Consider the following 22,687-nt stretch of genomic DNA (forward strand, 5'->3'; position numbering starts at 1 on the left):
TATTGGCACTTTATGGTTACAAGATATGTTTGCAGATTTTGTAATTAGTTCTTCCTGCCTGCTTCAGACATCCATTGCCTGTTGAGGTTCTTAATATAAATATGTTAGCTTTTTGAAATAAGTTTCTCATTTGTTAGGAATGGGCTGGTCACAGCGGTTTATTAGGGTGATGCCCAACACACCTTCAGCCATTGGTGAGGGAGCAACAGGTGTGTTTTTCCTCTCTACCTTGACATTTAACTGTTTGTTGCCCTATTATCTCAGCAATAGAATCCTGGACTGCTATCTCATATAATTCTATTATATTAAATGAAAAATTACTGAATTGCGAGTGCATTTTATTAAATGTTCAAATTTGTAATCAAAACAAATAGCATACAGGGGAATTTTCCTTTATTAAAAATTTCTCATGAGCTGCGTGTAGAATTGTTGATAAAATATTGATCTGATAATAAGAACTAGCAGTTCAGCTCCAACATCTGGGCTAAGTAACTAATTACACATTGGCAAAATAGATTGCATTTGTTGTCTAACAGATAAATTACTAGAGATATGTGTTGGCACGTTAATTACTGCCAAGACTTCATTCCTTGACAAATTACATTTATTTATGGTTCATCTAGTTCATTTTGTAGTATGTTTTTTCCATTAAATTTGCATATTGCATGAAAATTTAAAGGTAACTAATCACTTTATTGTATAGTATGAGCTTGGGAGGAGCTGCAACAGAAGAGGATGGGGAACTAATTTCTAAACTGTTGGATCAGTCGGAAGGTATGGCGGGCTGATGAGAAATCGTTTGATGGAATCACTGGTTTGAGGTATAGGTCTCCCATTTTATAATCTCAGTATCTTGGAATATTCTCTCATACAATAATTGCCCACGAGGACTAGTTTCATTATTTACCATACTGAGGTTGCTGGGTCCATGGGCAAGAATAAGTCCTAACTATATGTTTCTCTATTAATGCATCTGTTTCTGGACAAATAGAGTTGGCTAGTTGTTTTAATCAAACATTTTTTTTATTATAAATTTTCAGTGGCAGCGGTCCAGCATATATTTTCTTGGCAATTGAAGCTCTAGCTGATGGTGGAGTGGCTGCAGGTGTACCACGAGAACTTGACTAGGTCTAGCATCACAAACTGTAAGTTAATGATACCTATTTCTTCCATTCACTAGTTTTATGAGCCATGTAATAGGAGATAACATTCTTCAAGTGTTAAACCCAATCCTCGTATTTGAATGGGCTTTCTTTATCCATCTAAACATACATCGTACACCGCTACCACCTAGTTATTATTATATTGGTTGCAATAAAGACTACTATATGTTTTGGAAGTGGCAAGAATTTAGGGCTTGTTTAATTTAAATTTGGCTATAATTCTGTTTTGCGAGAACTAGAGATACAAACAGTTTTAAGATAACACATTTTGTTGACAAAGAAACAAAGTCCTTATTCTAGTTTCCCATAGTTTTGAAAAGAACAATTTTCAGGTATATATCAAATTTTGTTTCGATATAAGACATCGATAAAGAACTCAAATTTAGATGTAGTTTATTTTTAAAAATGTTTTCGGATAATGAATAAATGCAATGTAAATGTTATGCTCATAGTACAAGTAATCTAGGTTTGTGGTTGTAAGTATTGGTTTTGACTAAAGGAGATTATGGGAATGAGTTGGGAGCTATGGTGTGGAAATAGATTTGTACTTTGGAGTAGAGTCTACAAGTGAAATTTTGCACCATTACACTTGCTTTATCATTATCTGATGTTGGGTACTGAAATTTTTACAAGTAAAGAATTATACAAAGCTTCATTTCCATGCTCACCAGTATAGGAGTAGATCTACATGAAAGAAATTATCTATAGAGAACTGTCACAATTCCTCTTTAGATGAAAAAAATGAAGTTACACTGCAACTTGTAACAATTGTGTTCAATAGTTTTCCCATATCTTAGAACCATCTCTTATCTCTTCAGACTGGAGTATTAGCGAAAATGAAGTGATTTTTCATTGCTTTCTCTCAATCTTATATTTCTGGGTTTATGTATTTTTCAGTTTCTTGCATATTTCATGTAATTGTTTTCTTAAGCTTCAGCATTATTATTTATTTCAAATTCATTTTGCACGGCCAACTAAACTTTTTCTTCCGCAGGTGTTGGGAGCAGCATCAATGGTGACTAATCTGGAAGCATCCAGGTCAGCTTAAAGATGATATTGCTTCATATATGGGACTACTATACTGGTGTTCATGAATTGGAGAAGGGTGGACTTCGTGGGATTTAATGAATGCGTTGTTGCTGCTGCTAAGCGAAGCCGAGAGCTGTCCTAGAGCTAGCTAGTTCATTGTGATTTTGTTCTCTTATTCTTAGTTCGAAAACTTGACCAATTTTAAACACCTATAATATAATAATGAATGGTCAGAGGAAATAGCTTCGGGGTATATGTTTCGCTTATTATATATTTTTATGAATGCCCCTAGTTTGATTCTGACAACCCACATGTTACATGACTCAGAAAAGGGAACCTAGTTAGGTATGTTGTTAAGAAAAGTGGCTATGGTCAGGGGTAGGTCCGTAATACTTGAGGGTTCGATAATGGCGTTTGTTCAGACTTGTAGGTTTTCGTATTGAAGATGAGACTTGTGACAGAAGAACATAAGATTAATAAATGTGACATATTTTACTTTAGGTGTCAATACCTTTAAGGCAGAATCGTACAACTTCTATGTCAGATTTGAAGATAAAGAGTGACTTTATTTATAGCTAACTTTGTTTAAACGAGCTGTGTCTTTAAAACCTGTACCGTACTGGCCCGTCCGACTGAGACCCGGCAGCCTCTTCAGTCTGATTCAGGTTCTAGGTTTTTTATTTTTTGATATATTTCAAATTTATAAGGACTAATTTAATTTTTAGGGGTGTTTTTGAAATATTTCAAAATTTTAGGAATTAATGTAATTTTTTGGATTTTTTAATATATTAAACTTTTAAGGATTAATTTACAAATTTTAAGGGTATTTTTGTAATATACTAAAATTTAAGGGACAATTTAGAATTATTTAAAAAAAAATTATTACTGACACCACCGGTTGACCCGTGACCCTGACACTTTGCCGAATCTCTCAATAGGTCGGGTTTTATAACAATGTAAACGAGTATGAGAAGTATCTTCAAACTGTTCTTGTTTTTTATAAATGATTTATGACCATTATTTTAAAAACTGAACCGCTCGTTGACTCGATCAAGGGGTCGATTCACAGGTTGACCGGTCCAACCGGTTGAACTGGTCGGTCTGACCGGTATATAGCAGTCACATCTTTAAACAATTCCATTAATTATTATAAGTTTAAAAACTAGCAAATACATCCCTAAAAATTACGTATAAGCCCCTGTAAGTTTAAATAAAGCAAATACACTATGCAGATTTTATTATTAATTATTTTTTTCTCGCTCCCCATCACTTCCATCTTTCTCCTCTTTTCTCTTTCCCCGTCAAGCCATCATTCCCCATCACTTTTTTCTTTTTCCTTCTCTCTCTCTTTCTCTCTCTCTCTCCCCATCACTCCCCGTCACTTTCTTCTTTCTTCTAACATATTCGCGTCTGTCTACTGTAATTTTTCTCTCCTCTTCTCTTTCTTCTTCCTTCTCTTTCTCTTCATCTCCTCTTTTCTTTCTTCTAATTTTCTTCCTTACTCTTTCTCTTGTCTCATCTTCTCTTTCTTCTTCCTTCCCCTCCCCTTACTTCTTGTTCTTTACACTGTAGATTTTAGAGTAAGTGAAGAAGAATAGAAGATGAAAATGGAAGATGCAATTTGATTTTTTTTATTCAAATGAAATGGAGAATGAAACGGTGCTGCGAATTGGTTTAGGAATTAGGAATATGAATTTTTTAGGATTAGATACCCAAAAATAGCAAACCGTTTTAAGCCCCGAACCGGTCGGACTGGTGGTTTTGTACTGTTCCACCAGTCCAAAGCGGGTTCAATGACATTCCCGGTTTTTATGTTAACTCGGACCGGAGTAAAGGCCGACTCCTGGTCAAACCGGTCTGACCGGATGGTTCGGTCTGGGTTTTAAAACAGAGTTTATGATAGGGTAGAAATTAGTTACCTAGATGGATGGCTACAACCATTCTACTAGCAATGAAATTTTGCATGATTATACTACTTTTTGCTTTAAATGCAATAGAATTTAAAAACCCTAAAGGCTAATCCGTGATATTATGGATGTTGGATTTAGGATAATATACCAAAATTTAGTATCATGAAATTGAATTTCTTATGATAATTAATCAATGATGTTATATGTCCCAATTTTGTATCTTAACCCAAGGTACAACTTTATATTCTAACTTATGGAATAATTGATTTTAAGGTGTATTCTTAATTATATTTAATAGATGATGAGATAGATGCATTAACTTTTGTAATCATCTATAGTGAACTGTTGCATTTCTAGGGTGGCAAAATACCCCACAAGGTGGGGCACCCATGGATAACCGTCTCTACAGGGCGAGGATAGGGGAATTAATTTAGGGAATTGTTAGGGTAAAAAAAAGTCCTCGGCCTCAATAGGTCCAAAGACAAAGATACCTTCAACAAAGCTCGGAGCCATGACCCAACATCAATTGGGCTCGCAACAGAGTTTGCATATTGGGGCCACTCAGTACACCTACCCTATTGCTCACTGTTTGAGCCCAATCAACAAAGGCATTGATTCGTTTAGGCCTCATCATCAGCTTGTCTGGGCCTAGGCCCATTGATCCAAGATCACGTATTGGACCTAGGGTCTACTTGGAGCCCAAAGTTGCCTACTTACTCCGGGCATGGTTGTTAGTATCCTACGATACCCGATACGTATCATACGATACGATTCGATACAGGTCGCCAACGATACGTATCAGAGAGTGTATCCTAAACCTTTCGATACGTTGATATGTATCTTACGATACGATACAATACGTATCCGTTCGTATGTTTAAAAATATTGATATAGATTGATACGACTTTATTAAATTGGGCCAAAGGCCCAAAAAAAATTTCGGGTCGAAACCGGGTCACCCAACCCGATTCACTAAAACCTGTCTAAATTTACCCATTTTGCATAGAAAAAGTGAAGAGGAATACGTGTTACCCATTTTACATGATAATAATAATATAAGTGGAGATATCATTGATCTTAGAAATGATATGAATGGTTAAGAGAAAATAATATAAATTCTTAATTTTGTGACTAATTTTCATGATGTAATGAAAATGGTGTAAAAGAGTGATGTAAATGTAGCATTACTCCAATTTAAAACCAATAATACCACAAAATTCTTTAATTAATCTTGGGAATGATATTAATTTTTTTAAAATTTTGATTATTTTATTAATTTTTTTGAAAAAAGGCGTATCCTACGATACGCGATACACGATTCAAAAAATTAGGTTTTCGATACATGATACAATACCCGATTTGACAACCACGACTCCGGGAATCGAACCTGCATCGTTAGCTTGGAAGGCTAGGGGTTAGAGTCAATGTCCAGTCATCTTTATTAACGCCTCTAATTCCAAACCGAACATGAAACTTTGGTTTCATTCGGCTCCTTTATGGAAGATGGATAAATTCCCAGATATAAGACAGGAACGAAATAAAAAAATTCGACCCATAACATCTATGTCAGCTTTTTTAGTTTGAATCCATTCAAAACAATTCGCTTTTTAGATGATCCCTCTAAAAGAAGGGGATTCTAACAATACCAATCTTTCTAGTTTCTTCGTTCTCTATTTCTATTTGAGAGAATCCTCAGGAAAAGTATTTTGTTTCTTCCGAGCTAAAAAAATAGAATATGAATAGGTCGATGCCTCTAGTAAACCAAAGTTTTCGTTTAATAGTTATTTTGCTTCAATCTACACTATACAAAACCAAAATTGAAGATTTAGTTACGATTCGAAATAGACTTTTCTATCTTTATCCATGGATCCCTTACTTATTCAATTGGAAGTATGGATCCAATTCAAAAAAATTATGTTTCGCAATTTCATAATCTAAATTTTCAATTTCGCACAGTCCGGATTTTACCGAAGAGATCCATTACCATCTGAATTCGTCTAAGATCCGTATCTTAGACTCGTTGGGAGTCCCTTTCCCACGAAGGTAAAGGAATCAAAGGCTCTCATTTTCACTAAACCTCAACTCCTAAGGACTCACAGTCCTACTAGGACTTGAAGATCCTACAACTGCTATTTAAATAAGAGGTCAGTCCTCTCACGAGGAGGAACATTACGCCTTCTAGCCCCATAGTTCTCACCCTCGAGAGCTTTACATCGCCGCCATAGTCTTAGTCTTTGACCAAATTTCTGGTAACCTTCTCTTTCCCTAACCCTCTCTAAATTAGCCTGACCCAGCCTTGCTAACTTGAGCGTTAGAGTGCCTATAACAAACACCACCTCGGTGCTTTCTGTAAGCTTCACGCTTGTTTTCTTGTGTGCCTAGGTGAAATGGATTGCTGGTGCCTCAACCTATGGGATTAGACCCTATTTCCATAACGATAGATTTTTTACATCTACAGTTTGACGCCTACCTTGGGGCCTCCGACAATCATTAATCCTTCAAACCCTACTTCGTAAGGAAACTCTCTATGGCTGAAAATTCAGACAACACCAATCCTGGTCTCAAGGTGAGGCTTGAAGCTCTAATTGCTGTTATGCAACAACATTCAAACAAAGTGGCAACATTGGAAGCCGAGAATGCTGCCATTCGAGACGAAAACCAGTCTCTAAAAGAAAAGCTGAGCCAATTTTATAACCTTGAGCTTCAGCCTGGCCAGGTCCAACCCAATCGCTTCCGCACACCAGTTCCATCCATGCAACCTCTCCAGACTCCAGATCATAGACTGACACCTCGGATACTAGATCGCGTCAACTCCATTCAATGGTAGTGGATGGTTCAGCCCAGAATCCAATTGAGCAAGGACTGCCAACAGAGCCGCTCTCGGCCGATCCACTCCAAGCATAAGATCAAGACATCCAAATAATAGAAAGCCCATCACAACAAGAGTCACCCATCCTTACCATCCTGCCTCATCTCCAATCAACCATTTCTACCCAAACCCTACTCGGCTCGACTTACCCTCGCAGGTCAAGCGGGTTCCCTCACCTTCAATCCACCCGGTTCGAGTCCATCAACCCTCACAGACTGAGTGACCCTCTAACAATCCCACTCACTATCCATGCATGCCTAAACACCCGATCAATCACAATCTCCGGGACTTGTTGATGGATAAAGGAAAGAATACAGTTAGTCAAAGAAGATCGAAAGAAACATCTCCCCCTCCATAGGAATCGACATCGAAAGGGTTCTGCTCCATTATCTCTAGAGGGTCGGAAGTCAGTAGGGTGAGTTATTCTTTAGCCAAGCACTACGCTCGAGCCAACCATCACTTAGAAATCAGGTCCATCCATCCATCTCCTCGGGCACATACCAACCGCATCATTCAGTTTGAAGATGATGAGCCAGCCACATTAACCGCCCCTCATCACGATGCTGTGGTCATCTCCCTCCAGATTGCCAAAATCCTGGTCAAGAGAGTGTTCGTAGATGGGAGATCCTTAGCAAACATTCTCTTCCTTGAAGTAGTGAAAGCCATGGGACTGGATGAATCAAACATCAGTAAATGCCCAACCATCCTGATCGGGTTTAGTTTTGAGCAAAAGTACACCAGTGGTGAAATCATCGGACTCTCTTTGACCAAGAAGATTGGAGTAAGAAAGCTGGAGGTAAATGCGAATTCCCAACTCGTAGTCAACCAACTGTAAGACACTTACCAGGCTTGAGACTTGAAGATGACAACTTAATTGAACTTGGTCAAAGAAATCTAGTTTGTCTTCGAAGAATTGTCTATCACCTAAGTCCCAAGAGCAGATAACACCTATGCTAATGCCCTTGCCAACCTTGGCTCAGCCCTTCAAGGCTCCTCCCAATCATCCATCCTATTACTGTTCCTCTAATGGCTAGCCGAGTGGAAGGGACATCAAACGAGCAAGTTGCCCAACCCGAAAGAGCCTAAAGAAGTAATGAATGTCGAACCAGTCGACTTTTGGATGACCCCAATAATCAGATACTTAGAACATGATAAGCTTCCATATGACAAGAATGAAACACGCCGCTTGAGAGCAAAAGTTGCAAGATGCACTATCTATGAGGGCCAACTCCTTAAGAAGTCATTCTTTGGCCCCTACCTCAAATGTATAAGCCCAGAGGAAGCCAAGTATGTTCTGGTTGAACTCCAAGGTGAATGTGGGAACTATGTAGGCGGATGCAACCTTGCCCACCGGGTGATCACCGCTGATTATTATTGGCCAACTATGCGCACTAACTCAGCATCTAATATGAAGAAATGCGATAGCTGTCAAAGGTTCACCCATGTCTCACAGCTCCTACCTGAGTGACTCAACATCTTGGCCATTCATGAAGTAGGGGATGGACATAGTTGGAAAACTCTCAACCACACCCGGACAACGAGTCTTCATGTTGGCAGTCACTAACTAATTTACTAAATGGATCGAAGCTAAAGCACTTGACCAAGTTAGAGATCGAGAGGTAAAAACCTTCATTTGGAAACATGCCATCTGTAGATTTGGAATACCGAGGGAAATAGTCACCAACAATGGATCTCAATTCATCATCTCAGGCTTCAAAGACTTCTGTGACATGTGGGGGATCAATCTCAGCTTTTCTACCCCTCGTAACCCCCAGTCGAATGGCCAAACTGAATCATCAAATAAAACAATCATGCAAACTTTAAAGAAGCGCCTATAGAAAGCTAAGGGTGAATGGGAAGACGAACTACCAGTGAACCTATCGAACAATAGCCCGCTCGTCCACTGGTAAACCCCTTTCCTTCTCACATATGGATCCGAGGTAGTCATCCCAACAGAAGTATCGGTCCCCTCAACCAAACTCCAATGGTCAGATGAAGAAGCCAACAATCAAAACCTTTGTCACAACTTGGACACAGTCAATGAACTACGTGAGCGAGCAAACATCCATAATGCCATTTACCAGCTGTAGGCCGCTCGACACTACAATTGTAATGTCAGAGTAAGAACTTTCAAAGAAGGCGACTGGTCCTCCGCAAAGTCTTTCAAAACACTAAGGAGATCAACTCTGGCAAGCTCGACCCCACTTGGGAGGGACCCCACAACATTGCCAAAGAAGTAGGAAAGGGCGCCTACAGATTTCAAACCCCCAAGGGCAAGGACATCAGCAATAGTTGGAATGCAATCCACCTCAAACGCTACTATTTTTAGTCAGATTTGTCTCAACGTCAATTCTTTATTCTTATTTTTGTTTTAAAAATGATAAATGAGTTTGTGTACCTCCTTCACCTTCAGTTGGCCCCGTGACCTAAATTCAAAAAAAGAACTATTCAACAATATAGTGACATTCACCTTCAGTTTACAATGACTCGACTACACTATCGACTAATTCACTATCAACCGGCCTTATGGCCTAGATTCAAGGAAAAATTCAACCCACACCTTCACTTGGCCTCATGGCCTGAACCAATAAATTATGATTAGCAAATTTACACCTTCAGTTGGCTGAGACTAACTCATCGACTTACACCTTCAGTCGGCCCAGACCGACTTAACAATTCACACAAACTTACACCTTCAGTCGGCTCAGATCGACTTATCGACTTACACATCCAGTTAGCTCAGACTAACTTAATAATTCAAGCAAATTTACACTTTCGGTCAACCCAGCCTGACCAAAAATAATTCAATGGCTTACAACTCTAGTCGGCCCATATCGAGTTACTGACATGGTTATATAAAATCACCTTTAAGTGACACTAGTGACCCAACCACTTGGTTTTGTCCACATCACGAACACAATCAGTCAGCTCAAACTAGCTGTATCGATCGCACACTCAAACCGAACCATGTTGACTCGACTACAACGTTTCGCCTAGACCAGTTACCTCTACGAGGTAATTACCTAGGAAAGAGGGTTCAACCCCCACACATCTATAATCAATCAATCCATCCATCAGCGAAGAAAGTAGTAAAATGGAAACACAAGCTGAATCATAAAAGCCCCAAACGGCTAAGTATTAGATACAAAAATGCACATACACCATGAAAAGGCAACTCAGACCTCATAAATACATAAGGAAAAATAAACATAAGTCTAAGAGGCATGATGCCCCACATAATCAGTATGAGTCATATCACTCATCTTTGACTCGGTCACCTTGTCATCGGCCCTAACAGTCATCCCCGCAGGCTAGTCACTGACATTATCTGTAATTGACCATCCCGGCTGACTAGCGAGGTCGAGTACTTGATCATCGACCCGTTCCTCCATATAATCCACTCAACCAATAACCTCTTCCTCCTCCATCTCTTGCAAAAGCTAGATGTCCTCATCTGAGTTCTAGTAGGTAGTGTTCCTGGCCTTATAATCCAGCATTAGTTCTCCTCTAGCCCTGATGATGGTGTCGTCAGCAATGGTGAGACATTGCTCCCTCAGCGACTCAACTTTCGTGTTCTTCTCAGCCAACTTCTTCTTCAATCGCTTCAATTCAACCTTGAACTCCCTCACTCGCTACTGGCTTACTCGCTAGGCCTTCTAGACTGCCGCCTCTCTATGTTGCAGATTGGCGTTGGACTTACAAATGTCCTATATTTTCGTCTCCTACGGCATGATGGATTTCCTAAGATGCAGGCTACTTGTGAAAGCCTGCATAAAATCATTCGATCAGTGTTCAGTCACTATAAGTACGGTAAGACAAAAGCCCGATTCATACCTAGAAAGCACGTGAAACCCCCCAATTAACAGTCGCAACCAGGCCCATCTGATTCAATTGACTCTCGTCCACTGGAAACAAGAACGAATCAGCCAACTTGCTCATGGAATCGACATTCGAATAAGTCGACGCAGAGGTTGAGATACTAAAAGTAAGCATCTCAGTCTCCTTATGTAAGACCACTGCCTTGGATGACCTAGCCCCAGTCGTAGTTGGCTGTTTGGGTGGATTCACAACCACATCCTCCACCCTTTTGTCCTCCCTAGTTAAAGAGTCCCTCTTTCTCTTTTTGTGACGCGTCGCGATAGACTCACTCACGCTTGGGATGGTTAACTTCTTCATAAGCCTTTCTGCAATCGTAAATTCCTTAACAGTTAGTGGGTTCAAGCTTGACTTACAAACAAAATATGATTGCAGTAGCGAATGAACACCACACTCCAAGTCTGCTTCAACGAAGGGAAGGGGATATCCTGCTGAATTGCCCCAACTCTAGCCTACAAGTGACTTGCCCTTAAATTTGCCTCCCCAACACTACTCGTCAATCTCTCTGCTCCCTTGGAATGGCAAGAACCTTTCCAGTCTACACGTCCAAGCCGTCCCTACTCTGTTTGACCTGATTGAAATCAGGATCTGCAAAGGAAAAACAAAACAAGACTTTAGTAATGAAAGCACAAGTAAAGATTACGTTCCTTACTAGTTGCCCGCGAAGTATAAGGGATCTTGCCCTGTCCTCTCTCTCCAAAGATTGCTTCATCCCTCAAGAAGAAAAAGCGTTCCTTTCAGTTCTGGTCACTCGACCGAAGGTCAGCCACAAGATGGGTCTAATCATGCTTGAGAGTGATAGTGTATCTACCCTTATCTTTGTCACTCTCCTTCAGGAAATAGGAATACAACAACTCATGTAGTCTGAACATCACTTGATTCTACATGCAGATAACCTCTAATGCCATCAGCAGCCTCCACCCATTTTGCATGATCTGAGTCGGTGAAATCATAAAATGATTCAGCACCTCCCAGACAAGACGGGGTATTGGAACCTCAGCCCATCATGGAACCATTTCTTATAGACACTCATCCAACCTTTTGCCTCCGAGTCAAACCTCTCATACTAGTTAGGCACCCTAACCTCAACTGACTATGGAATGTGGTACATAGTTCTGATCCTTCACACATTGTTCTCCTTCAACAAGGGCAGATTTTTCTCCTTCAACAAAGGCAGATACTCCTTATTCAGTGTCCCACTACTGGGCTGACTCGGCTCGTCCTCGGAGCCACCACTGGTAGAAGGCAAACTCTCAGAGCCGTTAGTTTCATCAAAGTCTTCCTTACTCGTCCCGTGCCCGTCTGAGTCATTGTCACTCAGAGTAGCACCACTTAGCCCAAGAGCAGCCACATTCACCCCCTTTGGTATGCCAATTGGAACGTCTCCACCCTCTAGCATTACTATTGTTGGGGTCCTTCCGTACTCATTCCCAACCTCCACCTCTACCTTGCTCGAGTTGCCTGATTCTGACTGTGACATATAATCGCTTAGCTCACTCGACTTGGCCAAGGCAATCAACTGTATCTCTAACAAGGTTAAGTGCTCCACCCTTTGGCGAACACAATTCCACCACCCAACTCGATCAGGACGACAAATTTGTACCTCCAACCTATTAGTCTAACCTACAGCGTCAAAAACACTCACTCGCCCAAGGCAACCGATTGCCTAACACTTCAACCTACTAGCCTAACTGTAAACTCCCACAAATTCAACTCGGTCAGGACGACCGAGTGACTTCACCCAAAAACTTCGAGTGACAATATTTCACCTTCCTTGGTCTGGATGACCGAATGACCTAGCCCCCAATTTTCCTTGTCTGTAACCTCCACTCAACCACTGCATGCGACCTGGTCTAACCAATCAAGGCGAGCCAAACCAAAATACCCCATAACTTTACTTTGTCTTGTATCTTTGCCAAAAACCCAAGCACTTCTAAAAATCAATCTAGCTTACTTCGCGCCCACCAAAAACAAATCAAAACTCGAGCAAATCACTCCAAATCTCTCCAGAAATTAAACACAAATGCAACTCCTCCAAACCAGACATACAAACCGCAACAAAACACTCCAAAATCAGAGAATCCCCTTCACAAGCAAACCCAGGAGACCCAAATTTCTTTTTTTGTTTCTCTATTCAAAACCTCCTCAAAACAACAAGTATACAACTCTAACGACCAACCAAAAGCGACGGTAGACTCAAAAATAAAAAAAGAACACTCAGAAGAAGCGGTTACCATGAAGAAACGCCGAAAAATCTCTAAAGTGTTGAAAGTTCTCCCCTACAAAAGACCTGCGAAGAAACCATTCAATGTTTGAAATGAAAAAGATGGAATACCCAAAGACGCTTCTGAGTGGCATTTAATGATTGTCCCTTTAAACAAGGCCACGTGGCAAAACCTTGTTTTGCCCTAGGCGACTCAACTTTCCAAATTCCCGCCCAAAACAGGTTGAAATCCTAACCTCACACGTGTCACCAGTTCAGGCACGCATATACCCAGAAGCATGACGATTGCACTTGCCTTAGTATCATCATTCGGTCAACCTGACCGGGCGAGTACACCTCCAATAAGTGCTGATGATTCATCTCATTACTTACCTGATCAAATGCCTTTGACACTTCATATCCATTCGCTCAGTCCGCCCGACTGAATGAGAAGCTCCAAAGAACCAGTTCGCAACACATCATTTGGCTCGATGCACCGAGTGATACAAGCTCTCATAACATTTCTCACTCGATTTAATGCACCGAGTGAGGACACCTTCAAAAGGTATACTTTACATCCTCTCACTGGATTCGATGCACCAAGTGATGACACCTTCGCAGATACATCTTCTCACTCGATTCGATGTAGTGGGTGAGGACATCTTCATAGGATGTGGCTCACATCCTCTCACTCGGTTCGATGCATCGAGTTAGGGCATCTTCACGAATATTCCCTCTCCCCTTCACTCAGTCTGATGCACTGGGCGAGGTCTCCAAGGTCAATTCTACTTTCTCACTCGGTTAGATACGCTGAGTGAGGGCATGTTTGTGTTTCACCTTCACCCACCTACTCAGTCTGGTAGACCGAGTGCATCACCTATAGTAAAATCTATACTATTCAGTTCCACGAGTAGAGAGGCAACACATTCACATATTCAACTAGTCAGTCATGAAGGATGACTAAGCACACCTTCACGCAACATTTACTCGTTAAGCTAAGCACTCCTTAACTTAGAGAGTAGGGGCCAAACTGTTAGGGCTAAAAAATGTGCTCAACCCAATAGGCCCAAAGATGAAGACACCTTCAACAAAGCTCGAAGCCATGGCCCAATTATGATTGGGCTGGCAACAGAGTTTGCATATTGGGTCTGCTCAGTACACCTACCCTGTTGCTCACTACTCGAGCCCAATCAGCAAAGACCTCGATTTGTTTAGGCCTCATCATCAGCTTGTTTGGGCTCAGGCTTATTGATCCAAGATCACTTATTGGACCTAGGGTCTACTTGGAGCCCAGAGTTGCCCACTTACTCCGGCATTGTCCAGATTCTACCGAAGAGATCTATTACTATCCTAATTCGTCTAAGATCTGTATCTTAGACCGCTGGGACTCCCTTTCCCATGAAGGTAAGGGAATCAAAGGCTCCATTTTTCACTAAACCTCAACTCCCAAGGACTCACAGTCTTACTAGGACTCGAAGATCCTACAACTGCTATTTAAACAAGAGGCCAACCCTCTCACGGGGAGGAACATTATGCCTTCTAGCCCGTAGTTCTCACCCTCGAGAGCTTTACGTCGCTGCCGTAATCTTAGTCTCTGACCAAATTTCTGGTAACCTTCTCTTTCCTTAACCCTCTCTAAATTAGCCTCACCTAGCCTGGTTGACTTGAGCGTTAGAATGCCTAAGGCAAACACCACCTCAGTGCTTTTCGTAAGCATGTTTTCTTGTGTGCACAAGTGCAGCGGATTGCTAGTGGCCTCAAACTCATGAGATCAAACCCTATTTTTTATAATGGTAGATTCTTTGCATCTACAGGAATGAAGTAAGTTTGGAGAGCAAATTAATTGCCCATATTGAAATGGATAGGGGATGATTTTATACTGCCTACTTCGATCCCCCTCTATTCTCCATTATAAAATTACATATAAATTATTTTCTACTATAGAAATATAATTATTAAAAAAATTAATTATTGTATTTTTTTTTTGGTCACATTTTAAAAGAATGAAGTTTTAACTATTATTGAGGATGGGAAATCTAGAAGACGTCAAGAAATAAATGATGTTACGACGCATTATAAATTATTTTATAATTTAGTTTTTTTTTCCTTTATTATTTTAGCTAGGACCTATTTAATCTTTTTATTTTTTAATATTGCTATAATATATTATCATTATTTTAATGAGAACATTAATAATATATGGTAATGGCTAGACCTGGCAAAACGGGTCTGGACCCGCGGGTTGAACCGTACCCAGGTAAAAAATATAGGGTATGGGTCTAATTTATTAAACCCGTTTTTTTAGACCTGTACCCGTACCCGGTCCAAAAACACAGGGTTTATACAGGTGAACCCGCGGGCACTCGTATTTGTAGTAATGAATTTTTTTGAATCCCTAATTTTTTCACGCAGCACTGCAGCAGTCACGCACTCACGCCTCTTACTCTCTCAATCTCATCTCATCTTTGATCTCTCACTCTCATCTCATCTCTGATCTTCAATGCTTTGTGTTTGTGTTTTTGGTTTATTTCTTCTCTCTTTTTAACTCTAACTATAGCAACCACAACCACAACCACAAGCTTGCTTTTTTCTCTTCCATGGAGATTTTGTGTTTTGTGACACTTCAATCATTTTAAACCCCATCAGTTTTTCTCTGCTTCACCTTTCCATTGTTTTGTACCATTTAATTTTACTTTATACTGGTAAAGTATATGTCTTTCTTTTCTCTCTCTCTCTTTCAGACTTTCACTCACTCTTGAACACATAATCACTTGGGCTACAGTTTCTTCTTTTGGTTACTGAAAAGTGAAAACTGAAAAGCCTTATCCTTCTCTTTATAATAAGTTGTGCTGTTTTTGGTTAGTCTTTGCACGAACAAGATCTTTCACTTCCCTTGTTTCGTTGTTTGTTTCATTATTGAATTCAAGTGTATGTGCTATCAAAGTTTGAAGCTTTTTTGTTCGTATCTGTCTGCGTTCTTGTGCTGCTGCTTTTTTCTAATTGTTTTTCTTTTTTGGTGCATTTGATATCTCAGGGACTGAGTTTTTCCTGGACTGTTTGAGCGTTTCAAAGAAGGAAACTTTTGGCTTTTCTTTGTGGGTTCTGTACTCTCAAGTGTTAGTAAAGTTCTTCAATGGATACTCTTGAGCTGGGTGAAACTTGTTGAGGATTTAAATTTAATTAAGCTTGGTGTTTGGGTAAAAGTGTTTAAAGAAAAAGTTTAAATTTGTTGCTTGAATTGAAGTGTGTTGGGTTGTGTGTCATTAATGGAGTCTTGGAGCCATGTTTCTGGGGGGAAAGGATCTATGCAAATGATACAATTTCACCTTGGATTGTTCTGCAAGAAGTAAAACATATTGATGGGCTGGGAATTGAAAAGTTTTGGTAACATGTTAGTCTCAGGTCAACAACAAGCTATTGAGAACCAAGGTTTTAGTGAATTTGGTATTCAAGAATTGGTAGTATAGGGTGAAATTAAAAACTAAAATCTGGAGAGAGAAAATACGGGTCCACCGTACCCATATAGGGTAGGGCATGGGTCCAACATTTGGACCCGTATATCTCGACCCGTATAAGGACCGTACCCGTTTAACCTGTACCCGTTTGACGGACCGTACCCGGCCCACCCCCGTTTTGCAGGTCTAGTAATGGTTACTTAATTAAAATGTTGCTATTTTTAATGGGATTATTTAATAAGTTATATATAAATAATTAGAGAATGAAGTGGGTTTGGGGATGCACTCCCCATGTGGAGATTACCTCTTACGCCCCCCGCTTAATAATTTAGGGAAAGAGACGAGAAATGGGACCAAATCCTAAATAGGGTGGAGCATGGGGAAGACCTCCCGAACCGCCCATTGCCCTCCCTGTGCATTTCCTCTCTGGTGAGAAAATGATGACACGCTGCAACTTGAAACTTAGAACTACTCATATCTCTTCAGACTTGAATATAAGTAAGATTTATGAAGTGAGTTCATTTCTTTCTCTTCAGTTTTATATTTCTGGGTTTATGTATTTTCTAGTTCTTGCGTCTTTCATGTAATTGTTTTCTTAAGCTTCAGCATTAGTACTAGTTTATTTCAAATTCATTCTGCACGGCCAACTAAAGTATTTCTTCTATAGGTATTGGGAGCAGCATCAAAATGGTCAATAATTCTTAAAGATGAGTGTGCGTCATGGTGGGCTGTGGGACTACTATCGCCGATGTTCATGAATTGAAGAGGGTGAACTTCGTGGGATCGATTTAATGAAAGCTGCTGTTTTTGCTACGTCCTAGAGGCTAATTCATGGTGATTTTCATCTCTTTATTATTAGTTCGAAAATTGACCACATTTAAACCCCCTAATAACAATGATGGAGGGGAACAGCATTGGTATATGTTTCACTTGTCTGTTTATTGTTTTTGAGATGGTAGATTTCCTTGTAGAAGATTTATTTCTGTACCGTCTTTCATTTATGACTAAGAAAAAGGAGGTTTTGATATGTATGTTCTTTGCTTATGCCTTGTTGAGGTAGCTGCTTGATTCTGCAACACACATGTTACTGCCTCTGAAAAGGTAACCTACTTAGACATGAGGATCAAGTAAAGTATCTGTGGTACAATACGGCCAGAGTCCCTGAGGGTTCTTATGGAGTTTTTAGAAGAGTAGAGCGACTTTTTCCCACCCAAGCTTTGACCATTTTTTGGCCCAAAAAATTTAAAATACTACTTTCTCACCCAAAGTTAATATTCTGTTACTAGCAAAAGCTGATTTCGGCTCTAAATTCTCTATATCACTATCATTGAACTTCGGTCTACTCTCTAAAATCCTCATTTCGACATTGATTTTTCGTCGATTGCCGACCACCGTAAAGCTAAAGTTTTTTGTTTTTAAATGATTTTTGACTGATTTTGATGACGAATATTAATAAATCACCACCATTCGATCCATGGGCCTCTACTCTACAAAAACCATCTTATACTGTCTTTTGATAACTCACTGAACGCCAGCTAAGAAAATAAAGTGTATTTTGGATATAACGAAATATAAACGTTGGATGAGAAAATGATATTTTGAAACTTTTTTTGTGAAAAATGTCATTAAGGCAAACCTTGGTGGGAAAAAGTCGTTTACTCTTTTTAGAAAGCAATGAATTACTAAAAGGATGTTTCTTATTGAAATGAGAGCAATCAAATCACTGAATATGTATCGTTTTGAGTGCCTATTTATTTTTTGTTCGTTTCTATGGGTTGATCATAAGTCGGAATATGGTTCGGGCTATCAGACTTGTAATATGCATAAATATAAAATTTATAATGTTGAAGGTGAGGCTTTTGACTGAGGAAGCATCAGGTTAAGGGTGAAGATTTTAGCTAACAGTAACATACAATGAGCAATAATAATGGCAGCATCGTTTATTACAAGATTTATATTAGATTTGAAATAAGATCTTTGTAGCTAAATTTGTTTAAACGAGAATGAAAGGTACATATTTGATTATACTACTTTTTGTTAAATATTAATGCAATTGAAAATACTACCAGCTTTAGATTACTTGATTAATTAATTTGTTCATAAAAAGATGTAGTACATAACTATATATTGTTCTTGTGATGGGGGCCACCACCTTATAGAATAAATTGAAGGAAACTCTTTTCAATCGAAAGATTATAAACATTCCAAAGTCGTACTTAAAATAATTGGTACATAATTATCTTACTTTAACATGGTTTTCCTAAAAAGGTAGCAGCAGCAGATTCCAAGCTTGATAACGAGAAAAAGTCGTGATACTTGCTTCAAATCACAAGTAGACTGTTGCTTACAATTGGTTTGTTTCATCAAATTTATAAACAACTCGGACTTGCTAAATTCATTGCATAAACTGATCAACATAACGAACCATACTTGAAACAAAGAATGTATTTAGGTGTCAATATCTTGTAATGTAGCACAGCTCGTATTGAAAGAATACATTGATGTTGGATCTATAACAGTAACAAGCCATATTTTCAAAATTTTCTGTTCTTTATAAGGGATTCATGACATGAACTTACTCGGTAGAAAAGTGGTACCCAGATGGATGGCTACAGCATTCTAGCAGCAATGAAAGGTGGCATGATGATATTAATACTTTTTTTTAAATGCGATCGAAAATACTTAGAAAAATACCAGCTTGATTTCTTGAACATATTGTGGTTGTGATGGGGGCCATTCTCTTATATTATGAAAGATTTGGAGATTATTAAGTTTGGAAGCAGAAGGAACTAAAGATTATGTTTCTTGTTACTTAAAATATTTATATTTTTTATTTTTTAAACAGTATCGGGTACCCTAAAACTGGAACCTACCGACAAGTTGGAGTTGAGTGCAGAACAATAGAGAAAAAAAAGGGGACTAAGAGAAGAGTAGAAGATCTATAATGAATATTGATCCTTATTGACTTACCACTGAAGTACTCAATATGCCTTTAAATAGGCAGTACATAATAAACAACTAACTTAAAAGTAGAGATTATTGGCATTACATTGACATGATCTAAGGAACAGAAAATAGAAAATCAAGGAGCCATGAAGTATCTGCACATGACTCGGTCAAAGAGTGATTCACAGTGTCAAATTTGAATCATTCTCCAACACTCCCTTTGATTCAAATTGCAACACCAAGTTGAAGCCTGAAATAGACATGCTTGTCTCGAGGAAGGGATTTGTTTAGAATGTCAGCAACCTGTTCTTAGTATTACAGAGACTCTAAAATGATTGACTCATTGATACAAGATCTCGAATAAAATGAACCCGAATGTCAATATGCTTTGTTCTTCCATGGTAGGCTGGATTCTTAGTTCTCGCGATTGTGCTTTATTGTCGCAATAAATTTCAGTTGCTTCCTTTTGTTCTTGACTGATGTCTGCAAGAATTCGCCTTAACCAAACTGCTTGAAATGCTGCTGAAGTTGCTGCTGATATTCCGCTTCGATGAAGACAAGGCTGCTGTTGCTTGCTTCTTTGAACTCCAGCATATGGCACTGAACCAAGATTAAAAACATAACCGGAAGTGCTCTTCTATCCTCCAAACATCCGGCCCAATCGCTGTCAGTGTAACCAAACAATTTAAATCTGAAAAAAAAAACCATACCACAACCCAAAATCAATTGTTCCAGCAATATATCGCAACACTCTTTTTGCAGCTCAAGATGATGTTTTGAAGGGCAGTGCATAAATCTGGAAATGACTCCAACTGAGAAAGCAATATCTGGCCGCGTATGAGTCAAATAGATTAAACCCCAACCAAAACTTCTAAAATGTCTGCATTTGCTTGTTCAGTAACATCACAATCTGTAACTTTTCATTCAATTCATAGGTTAGCTGCAATCTTGCAATCAACATGTTAAACCTTTTAAGTAAATCAGTAGCATATTTTCTTTGTGACCACAAGATTCCATCTTTAACTTGTTCACTTCTAGCCCAAGAAAAAAGTGCAGCATGCCCAGGTCTGGCATTTCAAACTTTTTCTTCATGCAAACTTTGAATTCATAATGAGAGAAGAAGAGGAACCCATATAAATCATATCATCCACATAAAGGCAAATAATGAGAAGATCATTTTACCTTGTCTTTTCAAATAAAGATTGGGCTCATTCTTACTTCTTTCAAAGCATTATCAAGAAAGTAGGAGTCAATTTTGCTGTACCATGCCGTGGAGCCTGCTTCAACCCGTAAAGTGCTTTTCGCAGCTTGTACACTTTCTCTTCTTTCCCTTAACTATGAATCTTCGGGTTGGTAACATATACCTCCTCAGCAACTCGCCGTTTAAAAATGCTGATTTAACATCAAATTGATATACTGGCCATCGCAATTGGCAGCCAACGAAGATGGTTCTCACCGTTTCAAATCGAGCACAGGAGAAATGTTCTTCGAAGTCGATACCTGCTTTTGTGAGTAACCCTTTGCCACCCGTCGAGCCTTACGCTTTTGTATGCTTCCATCTGCATGATACTTAGTTTTGAACACCCACTTAGGCCAATTACATTTTTACCATCAGGCAAATCCCTCAACGCCCAAGTTTCATTTTTGAATTGCTGCAATTTCTTCTTTCATGGCACTACGCCATTCTTCTTTTTCTGTGCTTCTTCAAATGTTGTTGGATCAGCTACAAACAAGGCTTGTGTATTCTCATAAATCTCCCTTACCAATCTGAATTTCTTGGAGATGTTTCCTCTGAAGATGAACTTGAAGAAGACAAGTTTGATGAAGTCAAAGGACTTGAAAAAGATGGTTGTTGTACTTCAGTTCGTGGAGCACTATTTTCAGTTGAAATTTCAAATTGAACACCATCTGAATTCTCATGCCAAGTCCAACTTGTCTCTTCATTGAAAACACATTTCTGCTATAATCACTTTTCACACACAGGATTATACAGCCTATATGCTTTAGATTGAGAGCAATAACCAACAAAAATACATTTTGTTGATTTAAATCAAGTTTGCTTCGATTATGTGAGCAATCAAAGCATAGGCAACAGAACCAAAAACCTTTAAATGACTTACCCCAGGTTTCCTACCAGTCCAAGCTCATGGTGTTCGGTTTGGAACAGCCTTTGTTGGTGATATATTCAACAAGTAGACAGCAGTAGAGACGCCTTCTGCCCATAAATTATTGTTAGTCCCTTGGCCTTTAACATGCTTCTCGCCATCTCGACAACGGTTCGATTCTTTCGTTCAGCGATGCCGTTTGCTTGGTGTGCTCGGAACAGTCAACTCCTATGTAAACCTTGCTCTTCACAAACATGAATAAATTCATGAGACAAAATTCACTCCTCTGTCAGTACGAAGCACCTAATGCATTTGCCACTTTGCTTTTCACATGTGCTTTGAACTTCTTGAAGTTCTCAAATGTTTCTGACTTGAAGTAGAAAATAAACCCAGCTCATGCGACTATAGTCATCTGAAACAATAGAAAATATCTGCTCCCACAAATGATTTTGTTTGCATAGGACCACAAAAGTCAGCGTGTACAACTCAGACAACTAGATGCCCTTCTAGACTTCCCCGTAGGAAATGGTCTTTTACATGTTTCCATATATGCACCCTTACACTGATCTAATGACCAATTTTGGGCCACAAACACATTTCCTTTGTGATCAACAATTTCAAACCTTTTACATTCAAATGCCCATACCGTAAATGCACAAACTAGACTCTCTATTTTCTTTGACAACAAGTGCATGACTTTCAACACTAGAAACTTCAAGTGGGAATAACTTATTGGTGTCATACGAACATCAACTATTATCTGATCTGACTTTTTATCTCTAATCACAAGAGACATCATAAACAAAATGGAATACCCACTAGCCATAAGTTGCCCAACACTCACAAGTTTTGAGATAAATGTGGAATAAATGACACTATAAAGGGCTTACATTACCATGACCATTATTGATTGCCACAGTACCTTTGCCTTCTACTTGCATTTGTTTGATCTCCGAGCCTCACCTTTAACTTGTAAGAATCATCAAGCTCCGTAACAATGACTTATTCCTGTCATGTGATTAGAGCATCCGCTGTCCAGAAACCAAATGGAAGTTGTTGTGTCTGCATGATAGGCCATGAATAGCTTAACCTCTCTTCCTCTTGTTCTGCTAGCTTGATGCTTTTCCCTCA

General features: G+C 39.2%; 1 pseudogene; it reads left to right on the forward strand.

Moving 5' to 3' along the window:
- Positions 1-22,687, forward strand: part of LOC116106796 — a 29,026-nt pseudogene that overhangs the window by 1,132 nt on the left and 5,207 nt on the right.

This window comes from Pistacia vera, unplaced genomic scaffold, assembly GCF_008641045.1.
Source record: "Pistacia vera cultivar Batoury unplaced genomic scaffold, PisVer_v2 Contig522, whole genome shotgun sequence".
NCBI lineage: Eukaryota > Viridiplantae > Streptophyta > Magnoliopsida > Sapindales > Anacardiaceae > Pistacia > Pistacia vera.